At 35.0% G+C, this 22106-nt stretch overlaps 1 pseudogene; it reads right to left on the reverse strand.

Annotated features, from left to right (window-relative positions):
• Positions 1 to 19538: 19538 nt before the first annotated feature.
• LOC148192152 (uncharacterized) lies at positions 19539 to 21293 on the reverse strand (annotated as a pseudogene).
• Between the last annotated feature and the right edge of the window lie 813 nt (positions 21294 to 22106).

The raw sequence follows: 22106 nt of genomic DNA on the forward strand, positions 1-22106 counted from the left end.
CCCCCTTGTTTTTGTATTTTTTTTTTGTGCTCAAATAATTACTTGTGATCAATTTAAGGCAAACTCACATGTAAGGTAATTTTTCTTTAATGGACAAAAGATGATGGAAACTTATGGAAATGGATTTATTTGAGGAATTTCGTAACATGGATATCAAATAAATATTTCACAATAAATGATAAACGTTTTTATTTTACTATTTTTATTCAATTAACTGGTTTGTCCAAATAATTATTTATTTTGTCTCATTCGTTTATTAATTTTTTGTTTAGAATGATCACATAAACTTAATAACAAATAGAATGAAAAATAATTAAGTATTAATTCAATTTTTATTTTTTGTTTATTTTTGTTTATTTTTCTTCATGTTTTTGTATTCTTTTTCTTAAAAAAGTGGTGATACAGTTATTGTAAAATAAAAAGAAAAAGTGAAGAACAAATGATACAACTAATCTCCCTTTCGTGCCTTATCAAAGGTTGGGTGTTTAAAGTTTTAAAACCAAATATATACACTCACAAGTTCTCTAATACTTGAAAATTAAGGCCACAAAAGTTATTGCTCCCTTCACCGCATTTTCACAACAGTTGAGGCACAACTAACTGTGACAATACGAATGAAAAGAAAAAATTATGTCTGAGGTTCTCATGACAGCCAAACAGGAAGTAAAGTGACTTCGGTACACAACCTTTGTAATTCTAACTAAAAGTTACACTCAAACTTGGATATAGGACCCTACTCATGATATACATAATGTGTGTATGAAGGGATAATATAAAACATACCCAAAACAACCAGAAAGTCCCAAACACATGTATAACATGTCTTCTACCCTAGGGTTCAATATCCAGTCATATATTTTTTAAATATAACAAATAAGCAAAAATATTCACATGCAAATATCTCAAATACAAATATAAAGAAAGACACACGTACAATTACTTTGAATATCAAAATAAAAAGAAAGACACACATGCCATTTTTCCAAAAAAAAATAGACATACCAAAAAAGAAAGGGAAAAGAAAAAACATAATGAAAAATCACATCAATTTTGAACTCTTAATTAAATGGCTTCACTCTCTTGATTTCCCACTAGACTCGCAACCGAAATCACAACGGTGATGACAAAAACTAACAAGAACTAACATTGCTCCTACGTATATTCACTTTTGATGGAGAATCAAGGATCACATAGTTATGGCTAAAAGATTGTGTGTTTAAAAGTTTATGTTTTCATTTTTTGAAGATTTTGTATTTTTTTGGTATTTTGGATATGGTTGAGAAAAACGATGGTATTAAGCACTAGGATTATGCGGACGATCACACGAGTACTTATACCTTTAAAAACATTATTCAATTATTTTAAAAAAATGGTATTGAGTACTAGGACGATGCGACACATGTACTTATATACCTTTAAAAACATTTTTCAATTATTTTAAAAAAATAGTATTGAGTACTAGGACGATGTGACACATGTACCTATATACCGTTAAAAACATTTTTCAATTATTTTAAAAAATGATATTAGGTACTAGGATGATGCGAACGATCACACGAGTACTTATACCTTTAAAAAGATTGAAAAATAATTTTTTCTTGTAATTTTATAATTTTTATATTTGTTTTTAGAAGACGAATATGATAAATTTGAAAAGATTGATTATAAGAATAAAATAAGTGTAAATGAAAATAATAAGAATAAAAGAGAAGCAAAGTGAATTGAAAATAAATGTGTACCTTATTAAAAGATATGAAGAGAATGATGATGGATTGTAGGAGAAAAATTGAGTGGAGTTTTAGGGGAGAAGATACGGAGTGGGAGAGAAAGAGATGTATTATGTGTGTGTATGTAAAAAATGGAGTGAAGAGTATATATGTATTTATAGAGTTATGAGTAGATAAAGTAGATAAATAAAAATAATATAATGAGTGGGTGAAAAAATTAGAGGAAATAAAGTTTAATTTGGAAAAGTGAATAGAAGAAGTAAGTGTGAAAAATAAGTAACACAATTAATATAAAAAGTGAGTTGAGAAATTAAGTGAAATAAAATATAATTAAAAAAAGTGAATAGAAAAAGTTAATATGGAAAATAAATAAAAGAATTAATATAAAAAGTGGGTAGAGAGATTAGGTGAAATAAAATATACTTAAAAAATGTGAATAGGGAAAGTTAGTGTGAAAAATAAATAAAAGAATTATTATAAAAAGTAGGTGAAAAAATTAGGTGAAATAAAATATAATTAAAAAAAGTAAATAGAAAAAGATAATATGAAAAATAAGTGAAAGAATTAATATAAAAAGTGGGTGAAAAAATTAGATGAAAAAAGTTTATGAAAGATATAATAAAAAAAGTTAATGGAGAAATTAAAATAAAATATAATTTAAAAAAGTGAATTGAATAAAGGAAAGTGACTTATAAAAATTAGTGTAGAAAAGTAGATGGAAAAAATAATAAAAAAGGTTAGTGGAGAAAGTGGTGAATAAAATATAATTTGAAAGAGTAAATGGAAAAATTAGAAAAAGTTAGTAAGAAAAAAAAATATAAAAAAGAGGTGAAAAGAGTATAAGTAAAAGGTAGGTGACTTGGAGGGTGGCGTGGAGAATGAGGTAATTTGAAGAAAAATAGGGTGATAAGAAAGTAAAAGAATGTTGACGTATTTTGGATTAAATAAAAGTTAAAAATGGGAAAGCAAAGTTTAGGTTTTTAAAAAAGTTAAATAGGAAACGTAAATACACTAGTAAAAAAATAGCTTTAGAACGCGTCTAATATGCCTCGGTTTTGGCACACTCGGTGCCTATACGTGATACCGCCTCGGTCCTTTGCAGAACCGGTGTCTAAAGGGTATACGACTTTGGTCTACAAGGAAACCGAGGCATAAAAGTCTCTGATACGACCTCGGTTAGTTAGAGCTGGTTTGGAAATACGATACGACCTCAGTTTTGAATGAAACCGAGGCATATATAATTATTTTGAATTTTTTTAAAGATGTTTAGGCATCGGGTTTGTGTAGAACCGCTTTAGTAGCTCGCATACGGCTTCGGTTTTCTATGAAACTGAGGTAATATCCTTTGCTTTATTTTTACCAAAGCCATTTACAGTTCTGTCTTCCACCCTCGTTTCTGAGTGTTTCTCTTCCACCAGCCCTTCTTTCTCTTCGACCAGAGCAAAAGCGAACTGCTGCAAGGCGATGCGATTCTCTCCCGCTGCCATCCAACCCCTGCTCGTGCTTCCCCGCTACTGTTGCCTCACCGTCGTCGATCCACTACAGATCCGCTCCAGATCTGCTTCGTCCAGATCCACCGCCAGCTTCGTCCAACCCTCACCGCCAACTTCGTCCATATCTGCTCCAGATCCACTACAGATCCGCTCTAGATTCGGTCCAGATCCACTCTCAGATGCAACGGTTGAGTTCGCCACGCCGATATTTTTGTTTTTCCGGCAGCCGCCGCCGATGGGAACGTTGCGGAGAGCGCCACCTTTGGTCCAGTAGTGGCGACACGTCTTGCAAAAGTGGCGGGGCTGAGTGAGGTTGTAGTTGTTGCAGTAGCAGAACTTGATGTTGGATGAATCGCATCGCGGGCACCTGAGGTTTTGATTTTCCGATGTGGGAGTAGTGGTGGTGGTGGTAGGAGTAGTGGTGTTTGGCGGCGTGTGGTCTGTGAGAAAGACGGTGGTGTTTGGCGGCGTGTGGTGTTTGGCAACGTATGGTGTTTGACAACTTGAGAAAGACGAGACGACGATGGCTTGATGGGAAAACCAAGAAGAGGATACTGCCTCGGTTCAAATGAACCGAGTTCTAATCGTATATTGTTTTACCTCGGTTCACAGCAACCGAGGCATAAAAGTGCAGATTTTTAACCTCGTCTGGATATGTTTCGGGTCAATAACCGGTGTCTATAAACTAAAAGAACCGGTGCCATAACGTCTGACTGCACTAGTGATAGTAAAACGAATAGTATTTTTTTTTTAATTATTTTTTTAATTTTTTATTTATTTTTCTTTTTAGACTATAAGATATATGAATACACGTAATAGTAATATTTTTTTATCTTTTGTTTTTATTTTTTTATTTTATTTTTTAATAATATTTTTTTTAATTTTTATTACCGTAATAAAATTGGGTATTGATATGTTAGAAGGATGTTTTATATGGGTCTGTTGCAGGTGCTGAATTGATAAAAAAGAAAGGCTTTAAAGGGTCTTTTATTGAAGCATTGTCTAATGCTGAGGTATTCCACACATCAATGTTGTTAATTTTTTTGTTCAGCTTTTTACTTTATGAACTTAATAGTTATTTGAACGGTTGTTTTCTTTTTCTTCTCTTCAATAGACATTTGCAATTTTATCTGGAGTTGAGAGTTGGCTGTCTGCATGTTGGGAAGACTTCGAGGAAAGGATGGTATAAAATATTTACCCTATTTCGGAAAAAAATTCTAAATAAGTTAGAGGTTAGTTGAAAACTGATAAATTAGATAGTTGGAGGAAAAATGTTTGTTAAAATGACATAAAAGAACATAATGAAAGGAATTATGATATGATAGTATTCAAATGCTACGTGAAAGAGTATTTCAAAAAATATCAACAGAATACGTTCCTTCACCCAAAGAAGTCTAATTTGGAAAAACAAACTTTAGTTCTATCATATACAGTATAAGCATACTTCAAAATATATTTTGATAAAAGTTCATACTAATCTCTGCCTATTACACTATCAGGATAACACCGGTTACTTTTGATTATAGGCACCGGTTCTACAACCAGTGTATATACCAGCGAGATAAAAAAAAGTAGATTTTATGCCTCGGTTGTGAACTGGGTTAAAAAAGATAGAATTTATGGCTCGGTTTTTGAATAACCGAGGTAGTAACATGTTTGTTTTTTAATTTTTTCCACCAGCCTCTGAGCCTCTGTTCCTGGAACTCTCACGCAGAAACCCAAAAATTGAACAGTCAAAAATTTGAAGTGAACAAGCAGATTCAGATACCAAAAATTGAAATAAAAATTGAATCAGGAAATAGGGAACAAGCAGATTGATTGTTCTTGTGATCTTCATCACAGATGAATGTTTTTGAATCAGCAATACATGAATCCTGTTCAAATCCCTAACCCCCAATCCAGTCAAAACCCCTTCAAATCCCTAACCCCCAATCCAGTCAAAACCCCTTCAAATCCCTAACCCCCAAATCCAATCAAAACCCCATTGAAATCCCTAACCCCCAAATTGGATGACCAACAACCGCAGAGACGCTTTGTTGTGACCACCACTGGCACCAGAAGAGGGCTGGACCGGAAGGGGGCTGGACCGGGTGGAGTGAGATATGAGATCGCGTCCGGTGGTGGAGTGAGATCTGAGAGCGCGTCCGGTGGTGGAGTGAGATCTGAGATTGCGTCATGGGTTGGGGTTGCGGGGTGGGATGCAACCGTGGCTTTGGGCAGCGAAAACAGAGCGGCAGCGTTGAAGGAGAGGTGGCGATGGCAAAGCAACGGAGTGGTGGCGACGAAGAGGCGGAACGGCGGAGCGGATCTGGAGCGGATCTGTAGTGGATCTGGAGCATATCTGGATGAAGCTGGCGGTGAGGGTTGGACGAAGCTGGCGGTGGATCTGGACGAAGCAGATCTGGAGCGGATCTGTAGTGGATCGACGACGGTGAGGCAGCAACGGGGACGCCGCGGCGGTGAGGGAGCAGTAGCGGGGAAGCGCGAGCAGGGGTTGGATGGCAGCGGGAGAGAATCGCATCGCCTTGCAGCAGTTCGCTTTTGCTCTGGTCGAAGAGAAAGAAGGGCTGGTGGAAGAGAGACTCTCAGAAACGAGGGTGGAAGACAGAACTGTAATGGCTTTGGTAAAAATAAAGCAAAGGATATTACCTCGGTTTCATAGAAAACCGAAGCCGTATGTGAGCTACTAAAGCGGTTCTACACAAACCCGATGCCTAAACATCTTTAAAAAGATTCAAAATAATTATATATGCCTCGGTTTCATTCAAAACCGAGGTCGTATCGTATTTCCATACCAACTTTAACTAACCGAGGTCGTATCAGAGATTTTTATGCCTCGGTTTCCTTGTAGACCGAAGTCGTATACCCTTTAGACACCGGTTCTGCAAAGGACCGAGGCAGTATCACGTATAGGCACCGGGTGTGCCAAAACCGAGGCATATTAGACGCGTTCTAAAGCTGTTTTTTTACTAGTGATATATCCCAATAAAACAAAATATTTGCTTCACTTTTTCTTTTTTTACATTGAAAAGTATGTTTGCATCTCAAACACTAATCCAAACACACCAATCATTTCCTCAAACATGAACTCTCTGGATAAACATGATCTTCAAATCAAACAGTGCGACATTATGTCTTCAATTGGTGACTCGGGAATGTTTTAAGGTTTATAACAGAATTTAGTTTCTATCAGTAGTGTTTTTATAATATGTACAGTGATTTTTTATAATCTAATACTATGTGTACTATTACTCTTCTTAATATATTGAGTGTCAAATAAAATCACTTTATTCTTGTAATAGTCAATCAGTGTGTATGCATTACTGCTATACCATTTGTTTTTTAAAACTCGTCCTCACGATTCTTCAGATAAACCTCTATCACTTGTATAGAACTGTCTTACTATAGGGTTCTTTATTTTATCATTCAAATGATGCTTGGAAGCTACAGACATGAATGAAATTAGAATCAAATGTTCTTTTTTATTCTTTTAAAGGTTAGCACTTGTATATATGTACAATATAATGTTTTTACAATTTTTTAAACAATATTTGTATTGTATATAAAAGTTTTTGTACAATTAATGTTTTAAATACTATTGAATAATTTAATTATGAAATTATTTTTATAGATTATTTGTTCGGCAAAATTTGTTGATTTTCAAGTAAATTGAACGGATAGAATGCTAAAACAAGGAAAAACTTAAAAAAAAAAACAACATTTCTATGACGTAGATGACATTATTTGTCGTAGTAGGTTAAAAGTAAACAATACTTATTATGACAAGTGATTGGATGTCTATAATAGAACACTGGATATATTATGTTAGGTGAAAAGAAATACATAGAAGTTGATGAAACTATGACAGGTAAGAAAAAATATATGTTATCGTAACTTAGATATATTATGACAGATAACGGAAAGTATGTTATAGTAGGTTAAACATTCTATGTCAAGTAATTCAAAGTACTTCATAGTAATGATAACAATCCTCCAAGGAAAGGTGATCTAAAGCAAGAAAAGAGGTTAGGGTAGTTTGGTCCCTTAGGTGAGATTTGCGGAAAGGCTTAATACCCTATTTTGTCCCCAGTTTCGCTCGAAAATGTCAAATTAGTCCATTCTTTAAAAAATGCGTCAATTACGTCCTCACTTAATAAAATTTGCATCAATGAAATCTCTTCCGTTAAATCCGTACAAACGGCGTTAATTAAAGAAAGAGAAAAATAATTAACGCCGTTTGTACGGATTTAACGGAAGGGATTTCATTGATGCAAATTTTATTAAGTGAGGACGTAATTGACGCATTTTTTAAAGGATGGACTAATTTGACATTTTCAAACGAAACTGGGGAAAAAATAGGGTATTAAGCCTTTGCGGAAATGGTGGGCAAGGGACAAGGTATTTGCGGAAGTTATGGATGCAAGGGGAAGGCTCATGACCTTAGTTGGTTAAATGGTGGTGGTGTGGTGTTTGATGGCTTAAAGAGACGTTCGGCTAACTCTAAGAGGAATATGACTAGAAGGGCCTCATGGGTTGCTCTTGTCTTGATCATAAGAACAGTAGTATGACCATAAATGAGCATTATAACATTACTCAATACAAGGGAGGAGACATTTTTATTTATTTGCTAAAGGTGTCTCTTAAAAACCTTAAAAACAAAAACTTTGCATGCCTTCCCATCCAAGCTATCCTTGGTCGAGTAATTAGGCCAAGTGTCCACAAATTCTCTCCAATGAGGGTAGGACATGTCGTCACTAACTTTTAGAAATCCTCTTCATCCTAAAAGTATCATGTGCCACTACTAAAGCAAAATCCTCTTCAATGGAAGCATGATACAAGACACATAATTTCCACATACATTAGATATTCAACTAAGAAAAATCTTACACTAATTAGGCCTTAATACAAGCCTTAAACAAATCCTACACTGCTTGGCCGAATACATGACCTAAACAACTTATACTACTATTCATCTTCCATGATGGCTCAAAAGAAGAAGAACTTTGCTCTACCTTCTAAAGATGGCTCTTCTTGAAAATACAAGCTTTAAACAAAACCTACACTACTTAGTCGAATACATGGTCTAAACAACCTACATTATTCTTCATTTTTCGTGATGGTCCAAGTGAAGAAAAGCCTTGCTTCACCTTCTAAAGATGACTCTTCTTGCAAAAGCTTGACCATGCTCCTAGTGATAGGCCCTTGACTAGGAGTTTGCCATCAAATAAGTTGGACTTACTATGTTAGATTTTTCCACTACGTCATAGAAAGTGTATACCTTTTATGACTGTTAGAACTATGATGCTATGATAAATGTTATAGAAGGTTCATTTTACCTATCATGAAATGTCATTTCTGCACTAGTGTGTGTGTGTGTGTATATATATATATGAAAATGGTTGGATCAAGCACGAGTAGTGTTTACAACATTACCCAATTTACTTGAAAAAATTGTAGCTGTTATACTCGTCTCGCTACTTGCTGGATACAAGATGTATAAAGTTGTCTTGTCCTTCACACACCTTTTTTTCAATGATTTCAAGGGTTCTTCAAAAACTATCTTCAACCACCTTTCAATTTTCTTAGGAGCCAAGAAGAGCCTTTATATTCATGTTTCAATTAGGGGTGGGCAAATCAAACTAAACTGCACTGCACTACTAAAAATTGTATTGAACTAAAAACTAGTTCAGAAAAACTAAACTCCACTAAAAAATAGTTCAGAAAAACTGAACTGAACTGCTTTTGTTTTATTAAACTATACTAAACTGAACTATACTTAATCGTACTAAACTACACTATAAACTGAATTGAACTACTAACTATACTAATTTTGAACTGAATTATACTAATTTTAACCACTGCAATAACTATACAACACTAACTAGTAAAATTGCATTAATAAAACTGCACTTCATCCTGTAAATTAAACATGAGAAGAGCATCATTTTGTACAATCGGGAAACTAATATCCTGAATAAATGCAACAAGCTTTCTTAGAAGGGAGCTTCCGAATAAATGCAACAAGTTGTAGATATCTGCTTCTGTATAATAGCTGGTCCTCTATTAGGTTTTGTATGATACAAGTAGCTTCCTAGAAAAGAATAGAGATCCACTACCATCTGATTCCATTCCATTACTGTCATCATGTAGTTGTGAATTGCTTCAGTTGTTCCCCAAGATGCTTAATCAGCCTCAGAAGCAATCAAATTACTCGCACGGAGGTGCTCTGGACTCAAAAAAGCAGAGTGTCTTTTATATATTAATTCATAACCTCAACATAGTTTTCTATACTCTGAACAACAATCAACACATCCTGTCTAAAAAACCATTGCCACAATAAACTCTATTAAAGGATAGCCATCAAACCTGATGCAAAAGATTTTGATGTGTTAGCATAAGTTATGTATGCAAGAGTAGCAATGTCATCAGATTTGATTGCTCCATACATGTATTGCTTCCCTGAAATAACAAAGTTTTAGAGAATCGGATCACTGCTCCTTTAGATTATAAATACAAAGATCAATATGTCTCTTCTACTGTAAAATAAGCAAGCACATAATTTCTACCACTCTAGTAAAGGCCAAACTCAAAACCTAGCGTTTGCAGACTAGATATGTTACTAAAACCAATTCACATTATCTTTTGATAATATTTTTTTACATCAATTTTTAGGAACATTTCTCATAGAACATTTTTAAAAGAAAAAGCTTTACACTGTTATATACTGTGGTTGTATATATGTGTTTTTCTGAAATAAATAAATAAATAACTAAATTAATTTATATACACTACAGGAAAAACGCAATTTACAGACGGGCTTTTACCGAAGGCTTTGAAGCCCTCGGTACTGAGTTAATTACCGAAGGCTTGTAAGCCGTCGGTATCGTTCTGGGTAATTTAAGTCCCAATATGTGTTTTTCGATCCCCAATCTAATTCTCTTGTGCTTCGTCGCTTTCGTGCTTTCTTCACACAATCCCCTCCCTTTCTTCACCCGTCAGTTTCTTGGTCAGTCACCGGTGGTGGTTCGTCAAGGTGGTAAGTGGTGTGTTGATCAGTCGTCGTTGACGGTGCGTGGTGGTTTTCGGAGTGTTGGACTAGGGTTCCTCATCGGTCTGTTGCTTCGTTGAGGGGTGGTGGTGTGGAGGTTGAGGGACTTTGTTGGAGGGGCCGTTGTGGGGTGTTGTCGTTGTCGTGGTCGTGAAGCGATATTCTGATAAAGGTAAGTTCCACAAAATTTCGTTTACACCGTCATGTTCATATTGCTGCCTTCATCTACTTTTCATTCACTTGTTCATTCACTTGTTAGTATATGATTGAAGGAACTTGGTTGAGGGAGTTGGCTAGAGTGGCCGTTGTGGGATTGCGTCTCTGTCGTGGTGCATAAAGGTTGCCATCGTGAAGGGCTATCTCGGTTGAGGTAAGTTGTGTTGGAACAATCAGTACAGTTATAGAATTTTGCACAGCGGAATAACTTATAAAGTGGAAAGCGTGTTCAGTCAAACTCTTAATAAGATGGTCAGTTTTAGAAATTTAATTTACTTAGAGACAAATTTCCAAACAGTTGATGTGTATAAAACAGTAAAGAATATAGAGAGCAAGAAAATTCAACACAGAATTTTTATCCTGGTTCGATTCAAAAGAATCTACGTCCAGTTGTTAATCACTATAAAAAGTGATTAACGTTTTCACTAAAAATAGTTTCACAAGTTTACAATAGAGTGAATGAAACAGAAAACAGATAAAACCTTCCTTCGAACGAACGAACCAGAAGAACAGAAACTTTGCCAACTTGAAGAGAACCGCTCCGACCTTTGACCCACAAAGCGCGAGCTTCTCCTTTTCACAAGACCAGGCAATGCAATGAACAAGCTTTTGGAACTTCCTCATATCACACTGTATTCTCAAAAGCTTTTTGTTCAACTCTTTTTTTTTCTAATTTCTCCAAAACAAAATATATAGCCAAGTATACTGAATGCCAAAGGTCAACTCCCAACTGCCATGAATAATCGATTATTGTAAGTGATAATCGATTATTCAAGTCCGTTATAGGTTTTCGAAAATGTGATAATCGATTATATGAAGTGATAATCGATTTATTCAAGTATGACTTGTGATAATCGATTATTGCTTCATCATAATCGATTATTGTAGTTAAAAATGTAAGTTTACAAGTTTTACAAGAATTTCCTACTACATTTAATTTCTACAAATTTGCTTTTAACTAATTCTAATATCTTCTGCAACTAAAACTTCTTGTAGCATCATCAAAACAAATTTCTTCAAGATTTACCAATACTCCTTATTGGTAACAATCTCCCCCTTTTTGATGATGATCAAAAAATTTAATTTTAAAAGCAAGTTTGGCTTACCTGCAAAACATACAAGCTAACAAACAACAACAAGGTTAGCAATACCTGTAATAATTTATACTTCTCCCCTTGTATTATTCTTCTCCCCCTTTTTGATCAGAAGCAAAAAGATCAGATGTTAAAGGCTCCCCCTAAATATGATCTCCCCCTCAATTAATCAAAGGATGCATATAATCAAGAGATCATTTTATTTATGAAAATAAAGATTACATTGTAAGAAGACACATAACAAACAGAATTATAACATAGATGAAATGGCAAGTAAACAACAAAACAGTCTAACAGAGAACCTATATCTAAAACTCAGGACTAGGAGATCTCGCGGGAGGTTGAATGTTGAGATGATTCTCGATGTTAGATAGGCGAACATCAAGATCAAGAAATTGATCAACCATGTGCTCATCAACAGATCGTTGCCAATCATAAATCGTCTCAAAGTGAGTCTTTTGTGCAAGACTCATATCCTCCAATTGTTTAGATAACCTTGCAAAATGTTCTTCCATAGAAATTGAGGAAGAGGAGGGTATGTTGGATGGTCCAGCATCAGACGGAGCAGCGGCACTTACTGGGTCAGCCATATGAGTGTCCATGTCATCATCTTCATCTACATCAGGATGATCATCATCTTTGTGAATAAGGACTCTGCCTCTAGTAATGAATCCCATCTGACGAAAGGTAGTATCGCCAATTTCCGAGCCAACAACTTGAGTGGCTTGGACAAGTTCTCCGTCAACATTGACACCTTTGTACTCCAAGATTCGAGAAATAAGAAGAGCATAAGGAAGGTGATAAGAATGGGATTTCTTAGCTTTTACCATAGTATCAGCAATGAGAGCAGGCCAATCGATGTGTATGTGATTTAGGATCCCATACAGAAGAAGTAGATCCTGTTCAGAGCATTGAGCATGATTGGTTGCTCTAGGACATAAGATCCAGACAAGTAAGTAGTGAATCATCCTTTCTTCAACCTTGAAACCTCCAACAAGCAATTGCCTTCGATTAGTCTGTTGTTCAGGGTGACGTAGGAAGGACTGAAAAGTCGATAATCGATCGAAATCTTGGAGTCCGAGATGAACTTTGACAGCATCATCCCAGATGGGTAGTTGGGCAACGTTGGTCCACACATCATCATCTAAAATTATGCGGACACCCTTGACTTTAGTGGAAATAATCCCATCTCGATATCTCATGTTGAAATAGAACACTCTGATGAGATCGGGATAAATGCAACCTTTTTGCTCCACCAGATTTGAGAGTCCTTGATCATTAAAAAGCTCTGGAAATTGAAATCCATAGAAACGGAAAAAATCAAGGCGAATATACTTTACCGCCATGATTCTTCTCTCTTGCCAGGAAGTAACATAGTCCGCATGTTTCTCTTGATCTGAAATCCATCCATCAATAGTTGCCGGACGTGGTTGAGAGGAAGAGGATGCTCCAACAGTTCTGCGGCGATGTCTCCTTGAATCTGCCATGGAGAAAGGTTGAGGGAGTGATGTTTGAGAGATTGAGTAAAATTGGAGAGATTTGAAGCTCAAGATTTTGATTTCAGCAGTTTCTGGGAGCAAAGAGATGGCCAATTATCGATTAGAGGGGCCTATTTATAAGAAGAAGGGAAAAACTAGCCGTTTATAGCCGTTTGGAGCCGTTATGGGAGGCTCCAACGGCTTTATTTTCGAAACTGTTTGCGTGATAATCGATTATCGTAAGTGATAATCGATTATCTTCTCATTAGTCACTTTCCAGAAATTGTGCGATAATCGATTATGTATGAAGATAATCGATTATTTGCTCATGATTTTCCAGGGATGAGTTTGAAGATTCATAATCGATTATGGGGTAAGATAATCGATTATCTTAGTGTAGAGGATGTATCCCAGGTTTGTAATAATCGATTATGACCTGATGATAAGCGATTATTAACGCTGATATTTCGAAAATTTGCAAAGAACCATAAATGTGGAGTCTAAGACATGTCTAATACCCCTAACTCTCTTCTAAGCTCATAGAATCTATCTTTAGGCAGGGCTTTAGTAAAGATATCAGCTAATTGATGTATCGTGTCAATGTATTCAATTTGGCAATCTCCCTTTTGAATGTGATCTCTCAAGAAATGATGTCTAATTTCAATGTGCTTAGTTCTTGAGTGCATTATGGGGTTCTTAGTTAGGTTGATAGCACTAGTATTATCACATTTCAAAGGAATGTGATCAAGGAAGATATCAAAATCCTCCAGTTGCTGTTTCATCCATAAGATTTGGGCACAACAATTGCCAGCAGCAATGTATTCAACTTCAGTAGTAGATAAAGCTACACAAGCCTGTTTCTTTGAATGCCAAGACACTAAAGAACAACCCAGAAAATGACAAGTGCCACTAGTACTTTTCCTATCAATTTTACAGCCACCATAGTCTGCATCAGAATAACCTATTAAACTAAGTGAAGCATCAGATGGATACCAGAGTCCAAAAGAAGTGGTTCCTTTAAGGTATTTCAAAATCCTTTTGACAGCAATTAGATGAGATTCTTTAGGATTAGCTTGGTACCTAGCACACACACATACACTTTGCATAATGTCTGGTCTACTAGCAGTGAGATACAGTAAGGATCCTATCATTCCTCTAAACATGGTTTCATTTACCCCTTCACCAGATTCATCCTTATCTAAATAGCAAGACGTTGCCATAGGTGTGTTGGCTTCTCTACAAGTATCCATACCAAACTTCTTAAGTACTTCTCTACAATATTTAGTTTGAGAGACAAAAGTCCCCCCATCTATTTGCTTTATTTGCAGCCCTAAGAAGAAGGTAAGCTCACCCATCATAGACATCTCAAATTCACCTTGCATTATTTGTGCAAATCCCTCACATAATGAATTATTTGTAGACCCAAAAATAATATCATCTACGTATACTTGAACAATCAAGATATGTTTTCCTACATTCTTAATAAATAGGGTGGAATCAACCTTTCCTCTAGAGAAATCATTTTCAATCAAGAAGGTACTAAGTCTTTCATACCAAGACCTAGGTACCTATTTAAGACCATACAAGGCCTTTTTTAACTTATAAACATGATTGGGATATTTAAAATCCTCAAAACCAGGAGGTTGACTAACATATACCTCTTCTTTAATAAAACCATTCAAAAATGCGCTTTTCACATCCATTTGGTACAATTTAAACTTCATCAAAGAGGCATAAGCAAGTAATAATCTAATTGCTTCTAACCTGGCTACTGGAGCGTAAGTTTCATCATAGTCGATACCTTCCTCTTGACAGTAGCCCTTTGCAACTAACCTGGCTTTGTTCTTTGTGATGTTTCCATCTTCATCAAGCTTGTTTCTAAACACCCACTTTGTTCCAATGATTTGAAAATCATCTTGTCTAGGAATGAGTTCCCAAACATCATTCCTTTCAAATTGATTAAGTTCTTCTTGCATAGCAACACACCATTTATCATCTTGAAGAGCTTCCTTTATGTTCTTAGGTTCTACCTGAGACACAAAAGCTACTGTTAAGCAGAAATTATTAAGATTGTGTCTAGGAGTTACCCCTTTTAATATATCTCCGATGATGTTGTCCAGAGAAAGTCCTCTTGGTTGTTGATAGCTTTTAGGATCAACTACTTGATGTTCATTTTGAGTTTCTGGTGGATAGTTTTCATTTAGATACATCTCTTCAAGAGCTTCCCTCAAATAATCCTCATCACCTGCAATTGGTTTATTTGACTCAAGAGGGTTCACCTCAAGGTCCACAATTTCATCAAAGACAACATGCATTGATTCTTCAATTGTCAAGGTTCTTCTATTAAACACCCTATATGCTTTGCTAGTTAAAGAATATCCTAAGAAGATTGCCTCATCCGATTTAGCATCAAATTTGCCTAGATTATCTTTACCATTATTCAAAACAAAACATTTACATCCAAAGATTTTCAAATGAGATACATTTGGTTTTCTACCGTTAAACAGTTCATAGGGAGTTAGCTTAAGAATAGGCCTAATTAGCATTCGGTTCAACACGTAACAAGCAGTACTAACTGCATCAGCCCAAAAGTATTTTGGCACATTTGATTCATTTAAAAGAGTCCTAGCTAGTTCTTCTAATGACCTATTTTTCCTTTCAACAACACCATTTTGTTGGGGAGTTCTTGGAGCAGAAAAATTATGAGCAATTCCATGTTTTTCACAAAACTTTTCAAAAGATTCATTTTCAAACTCACCACCGTGATCACTTCTCAAGGTTTTGATTTTCAATTCCTTTTCATTTTGAACACGTTTTGCAAACGATTTGAATGCTTTAAAAGCTTCATTTTTAAGGGTTAAGAAGAATGTCCAAGTAAATCTAGTGTAATCATCAACAATCACAAGAGCATAGTAGTTTCCACCAAAACTTTTAATTCTAGATGGACCAAACAAGTCCATATGCAGAAGTTCTAAAGGTTTTGATGTTGAAATCATGGTTTTAGATGAGAATGAGGATTTGGTTTGCTTTCCCTTTTGACATGCAGAGCAAAGTTTATTTTTCTCAAATTTTAAATTTGGCAAACCAATCACAAGATTTTTTGAAATCAATTTATTCAAATGTTGCATATGTATATGTGCAGCTCTTTTATGCCATAGCCAAGGGTTTTCCTCTTTAGCAACTAAACATGTTATATTATGACTAGATGCATTTTCAATATCAATCAAGTAAATGTTATTATGCCTAACACCTTGCAAAGCAATTTCAGTTGAATCTTTAAAATATACGGTGCATCTATCACGTTCAAAAGTTACCTTGAGACCCTTGTCACATAATTGACTTATGCTTAGGAGATTATGTTTGAGACCTTCAACACATAATACGTCCTTTATAGTCAATGTGTTTCCTCCTCCAATGTCTCCATTTCCAATGATTCTACCTTTGTTGTTATCTCCATAAGTCACAAAGCCTTGCTTCTTCTTCTCAAAAGAAATAAACTTTTTCTTGTCACCGGTCATGTGTCTTGAACAACCACTGTCAAGATACCACAGTGACTTCTTTGACTTAATAAGTTCCTACAAAACAAATTTGAGCAAGACTTTAGGTCCCCAATCTTATTATGGGTCCTTGGGGTTAGTTTATGCCAACATACATCATTTTACAGTTTTAACCCATGCATATTTACCATTTGGAACACCAAAATGTTTGATGCTGCATTTGTTTGAGGTGTGACCAAGTTTCATGCAGTAAAAACAACAAGCCTTATACACTTTATTTTTCACAAAAGTCCCTTTTTCTACCCAAACTCTACGGGTTCTTATCACTTTAGATTTTTTGTGTAGATGTTTGTTTCCACTTCTTGCATTGCTTTTCTCAAAGTTTGTTTTGGCATATGATTTAGACTTAGTTGCCTTTGCAAGTAAGTGCTCAAGAATGTCAATATCAAATAGATGACTTTTACATGATAGACATTCAATAGGATGTACAATAGTATCAGATTCAGATAATTTAGTTTCCAAATTACTAACTTTGTTTCTTAAAACAACTTCGTCATCTAGAACTTTTTCATATCTCAATTTCAATTCATTATGCTCTTTCTTTAGCTTTTTATGAGCAACATTAAGTTTTTCAGATTCATTTAACAAATCAAGAAATGCCTTTTGTAAGTCAAACTCATTACTTGACTCTAAGCTAGAATCACTTACTTGGCTTCCTGCATCTTCTAGGTCTGCCATTAAGCACAAATTTGCTTCTTCATCTGATTCGCTTGAGCTTGAAGAACTAGAAGCATTCTCTTCCCAAGCTATGTAAGCTTTCTTCTTCTTTGGAAACTTTCTTTCTTTCTTTTCTTCACTTTTCTTATTTTTAGGACAGTCAGTCTTCACATGACCTCTTTCTCCACATCCATAACATTTAATGCTTGAAGAAGATCCATGATTTTCTTTCCTTTCTTCACGGTATTTGTCTTTTCCCTTTGCTTTCATAAATTTTGAAAACTTCTTAATCATAAGACTCATGTTTTCTTCATCGTTATCGGAATCATCATCCTCAATTCTCTTATAACTTTTTCCTTTTGAGATTTCAGATTTGAAGGCAAGTGTCTTTCTTTTGCCTTGATCCTCTTCTGTAGTTAATCTTTTCAGCTCAAGCTCATGCTCACGAAGCTTTCCAAAGAGAATCGCCGTTGACATCTGAGTGAGGTTTTGAGACTCCGAGATGGCAGTCACTTTTGGTTGTCAAGACCTGTCCAATGATTTCAAAATTTTTACATTTAATTCATCAGTATCAAAAGTCTTACCCAACCCTGTCAAGTGGTTCACTATGTGAATGAATCGCTTTTGGACATCAGAAATTGTTTCTCCAGGTTGCATTCTGAACATCTCATACTCCTGAATGAGAGTGTTCTTCCTTGCACGTTTCACGTCCTCTGTTCCTTCATGTGTGACTCTGAGAACCTCCCACATTTCTTGTGCTGTCTTACAAACTGAAATTCTATAAAACTCATCAAGTACAACAGCAGATGAAATGATGTTGCGAGCCTTAATATCAAATTGAGCTCTTCTATTTCCTCTGGAGTCCAGTTGAAGTATGGTTTTTCTACTTCTACACCATCAATAGTTCTTTTTGGAATACAGGGACCATTTAGTACAGCTTCCCAGATGCCTCTGTCAACAGACCCCATAAAAATTTCCATTCTGACTTTCCAGAATGCATAGTTATCACCAGTAAAGAGTGGTGGTCTGTTGATGGAAGCACCCTCGGCATATACTTGAGTTTGATGACCGGCCATTTTCGAAAAAAAATTTGAAAAAATATCAAAGCAAGCTCTGATACCAATTGTTGGAACAATCGGTACCGTTATAGAATTTTGCACAGCGGAATAACTTATAAAGCGGAAAGCGTGTTCAGTCAAACTCTTAATAAGATGGTCAGTTTTAGAAATTTAATTTACTTAGAGACAAATTTCCAAACAGTTGATGTGTATAAAACAGTAAAGAGTATAGAGAGCAAGAAAATTCAACACAGAATTTTTATCCTGGTTCGATTCAAAAGAATCTACGTCCAGTTGTTAATCACTATAAAAAGTGATTAACGTTTTCACTAAAAATAGTTTCACAAGTTTACAATAGAGTGAATGAAACAGAAAACAGATAAAACCTTCCTTCGAACGAACGAACCGGAAGAACAGAAACTTTGCCAACTTGAAGAGAACCGCTCCGACCTTTGACCCACAAAGCGCGAGCTTCTCCTTTTCACAAGACCAGGCAATGCAATGAACAAGCTTTTGGAACTTCCTCAGATCACACTGTATTCTCAAAAGCTTTTTGTTCAACTCTTTTTTTTTCTAATTTCTCCAAAACAAAATATATAGCCAAGTACACTGAATGCCAAAGGTCAACTCCCAACTGCCATGAATAATCGATTATTGTAAGTGATAATCGATTATTCAAGTCCGTTACAGGTTTTCGAAAATGTGATAATCGATTATATGAAGTGATAATCGATTTATTCAAGTATGACTTGTGATAATCAATTATTGCTTCATCATAATCGATTATTGTAGTTAAAAATGTAAGTTTACAAGTTTTACAAGAATTTCCTACTACATTTAATTTCTACAAATTTGCTTTTAACTAATTCTAATATCTTCTGCAACTAAAACTTCTTGTAGCATCATCAAAACAAATTTCTTCAAGATTTACCAATACTCCTTATTGGTAACAAGTTGTGCATTTAAAAATTCATTATGAGTTACAATGCTCTCTTGAATCTGTTTGATGTTAGTGTATGTTGTTGTTTGATTGAGAAAGATTGGTTTTTAATTGGAATAAGGGGCAAGGCACTGGCATGCCAGTGAGAAGGTTTAAATAACCTTAACTGTAGTTTAGGAAAAATAAAAGCAAACGAGGTGGTGAAGATTGAGCAACAGTGCGAATTGTTGTAACTGTTGCGTTTGCTTCTAATGCCTGCAAGTGTGTGGTCTAAGTACGCCAAACTTCAACTGTGAACCTTTCAACCTCTAATTTCCCCTTGATTTGCTTCCAATGAACGTAGAGATACTTAGCTTCTCCCTTGTGCTTCTGCACAAGATTTTGTGTATCAAAGTACCAATATGTGTCCTAATTGTGATGAACATGATCTCTGAGATGAGGATATCCTTGGTTCAAGTATTTCAATGGATTGAAAACAGGAACTTCTCTCTCAAATTTATGCAGAAATCTGCTTCCATGTCTGTAATCTGCAGGATTGTACAGTGGAGACTATTTCTTTGACATGAAATTTGGTCGAAAACACTTCTCTATAACCTTAGCCTCCTCCTTCAACATTTCTCTCATGTCTTTAATATTTCTCTGAACTTTGTAAGATCGTGTCGACCCATTAGAATTGCCAGGCACAGGGACTTTTTTAGATGTATATGGAATTCTATTGCTCTCAAAGCATAAATTTGTAGATCTTTTTGAGTGAAAACCTTTCCTTTTTTCAGCATCAGACAGACACATATATGCCTACAGAAATTATCCAATTAACGTTTAATTAACTTGTTTAGTGAAAACACTGTGTGTCAGAAACTCACCTCAGATATAAGTTTGAAAGCAATTTCAGCCTTTTGATGTTTGTTCTTCTCCGGATGAAGTTGCAGGGGTGAATAAAAAGCAACAGTTGTTGTTATACAAGAGAAAGAAACCATGAAAAAAAGAAGAAAAAAAAGGAGTTAAGCCTACCCAGTTTATGGTATTGCTGGCGGATGGTGAGCAACCCTACATTTTCTTCCACCTATGAGAACCCAATATGGAGAGATTAATTAGCATGATCATATAAAATAAGAGAGAAAAGTGGTAGTATAGTATGTATGAAATATTCACTCTAAGAATGCAATACCAATCTATGAAAGGTGGCTTAGAAGGGTTTGAGACAAGTGTATGAATACAGCCAAGTGACCTCAACAGTATGAATAGCAGGGGTTCAGTTTTAACTTTAGAAAATTAGGTCAAAGGCTAAGTTTAGAAGAGACCTCAACAGCTAAAGCATAAGAACCGTGGAAAAAACTTAGAAACCCATATTAGGAATATAGGTATGATGAAAATATATATAGGTCCCTACCCTTATATGAAACTTTTGGTTGTAGGTAGATGTCTATATTGCTTTTTACTGTTTGATTAATTTGATAAATGAGACTCACTAAATGAAAAATAAAAACCCTATTAAAGAGATTTATAAATTTTTAAATTTTTAACTTAAACTAGCAACAACAAAAGTTTATAAAGGTAGCACCATAGGCACAAATAGTCACGAAACCCACTTAGATTCCTGAGCTGGCAGCTGATAATTGCAAAAAGAAAAAGAAAAGCAAGTAAAAGTAATTTGTATAAATGACTACTATGTATATTAAGACAATGCTTTATGAAATAAGAAAAGAGTCCCCTTATATATGTTATCTTGTTCCCAACATCGGAGGCATCAATGTGTTGTATGAGCTTTGGAAGCAGAGCAGGCATGATGGTTTTCATTGAAACAAAAAGTTTGGCCACATCGCTTCTGTCATCCTGAGGGTCCAAACCATGAGGGAGAGTCACCATCTTTACCAGTGCCTCCTCCTTGTTAACATTGTTATTCATCTTGCAATTCACCAAATTAACATTGTTATTGATCTTTGATGGGTATGTCTGTTGAGCAGAAGCTGAATCTTGGTATAAATGGCACTTTAGAATAGCTATAGGAGCATACACCATTAGCATGTTTGAACCATTATATTGATCCCTTCAAAACAACCAATAAAAAAAGGTTGGTTCAAGAAAAATAAAGACAAGAGGAACAAAATAAGGAAAAGGGACTTGGAGAGGGAGAGTAATACCTGGTGGAGGGTAAGCATAAACTTCATTGAAACACCAAAAAATAGAAATAGAAAATGAGAAGAGAGAATTTAGAAAAAATATATCATTTTCCTGGTCAGCTCATGAGTGCTAAAATTATGTTAAATTAAGATTTTTTTTAAATAATCAATAAATGTTGTATAAAGTTTTCTACAGTCTAATATAAGGACACGAACTTTCCAAATAAGATACTAATAAAACTAATTATTAAAATGAGATTTGCATTATATAAATTGGTCTTATTATTTTTAATATTTTTAATGGATATGAAACTTTTAACTTTTTAACAATTTTTATTACCTGAGTCTAGACCAACCGCCCAACTGCTTCCTTCTCAAGTCACTATGCTCAGGTTTTGGTTCACTTCTTCTATTTCATGACCAGACCGTCTCACCAACTTCATTGCTTTATTGTTGCTTTTATCAGCAACAAAAATGAGGAAAATAACAAGATTTTGAAAATAATTTTTTATTACAAAATAACGTGCTAAACCATTATTTTTTTTATCGTTGTAAATAATAATATTAAATCAAACCATAAAGTCGATATTAATTATATTTATATATATTGAAAATTAGTTTGTGATAATCAATTTGAGGTGGTTGATATTGAAAGCATGATAAGATATATATCATATGATAGTCAGAAAATACATAAATTTTGAAGATAAATTATTAG

Source organism: Vigna umbellata, chromosome 10 (genome assembly GCF_029865625.1).
Source record: "Vigna umbellata cultivar VRB3 chromosome 10, Vumbellata_1.0, whole genome shotgun sequence".
In the NCBI taxonomy this organism is placed as follows: domain Eukaryota; kingdom Viridiplantae; phylum Streptophyta; class Magnoliopsida; order Fabales; family Fabaceae; genus Vigna; species Vigna umbellata.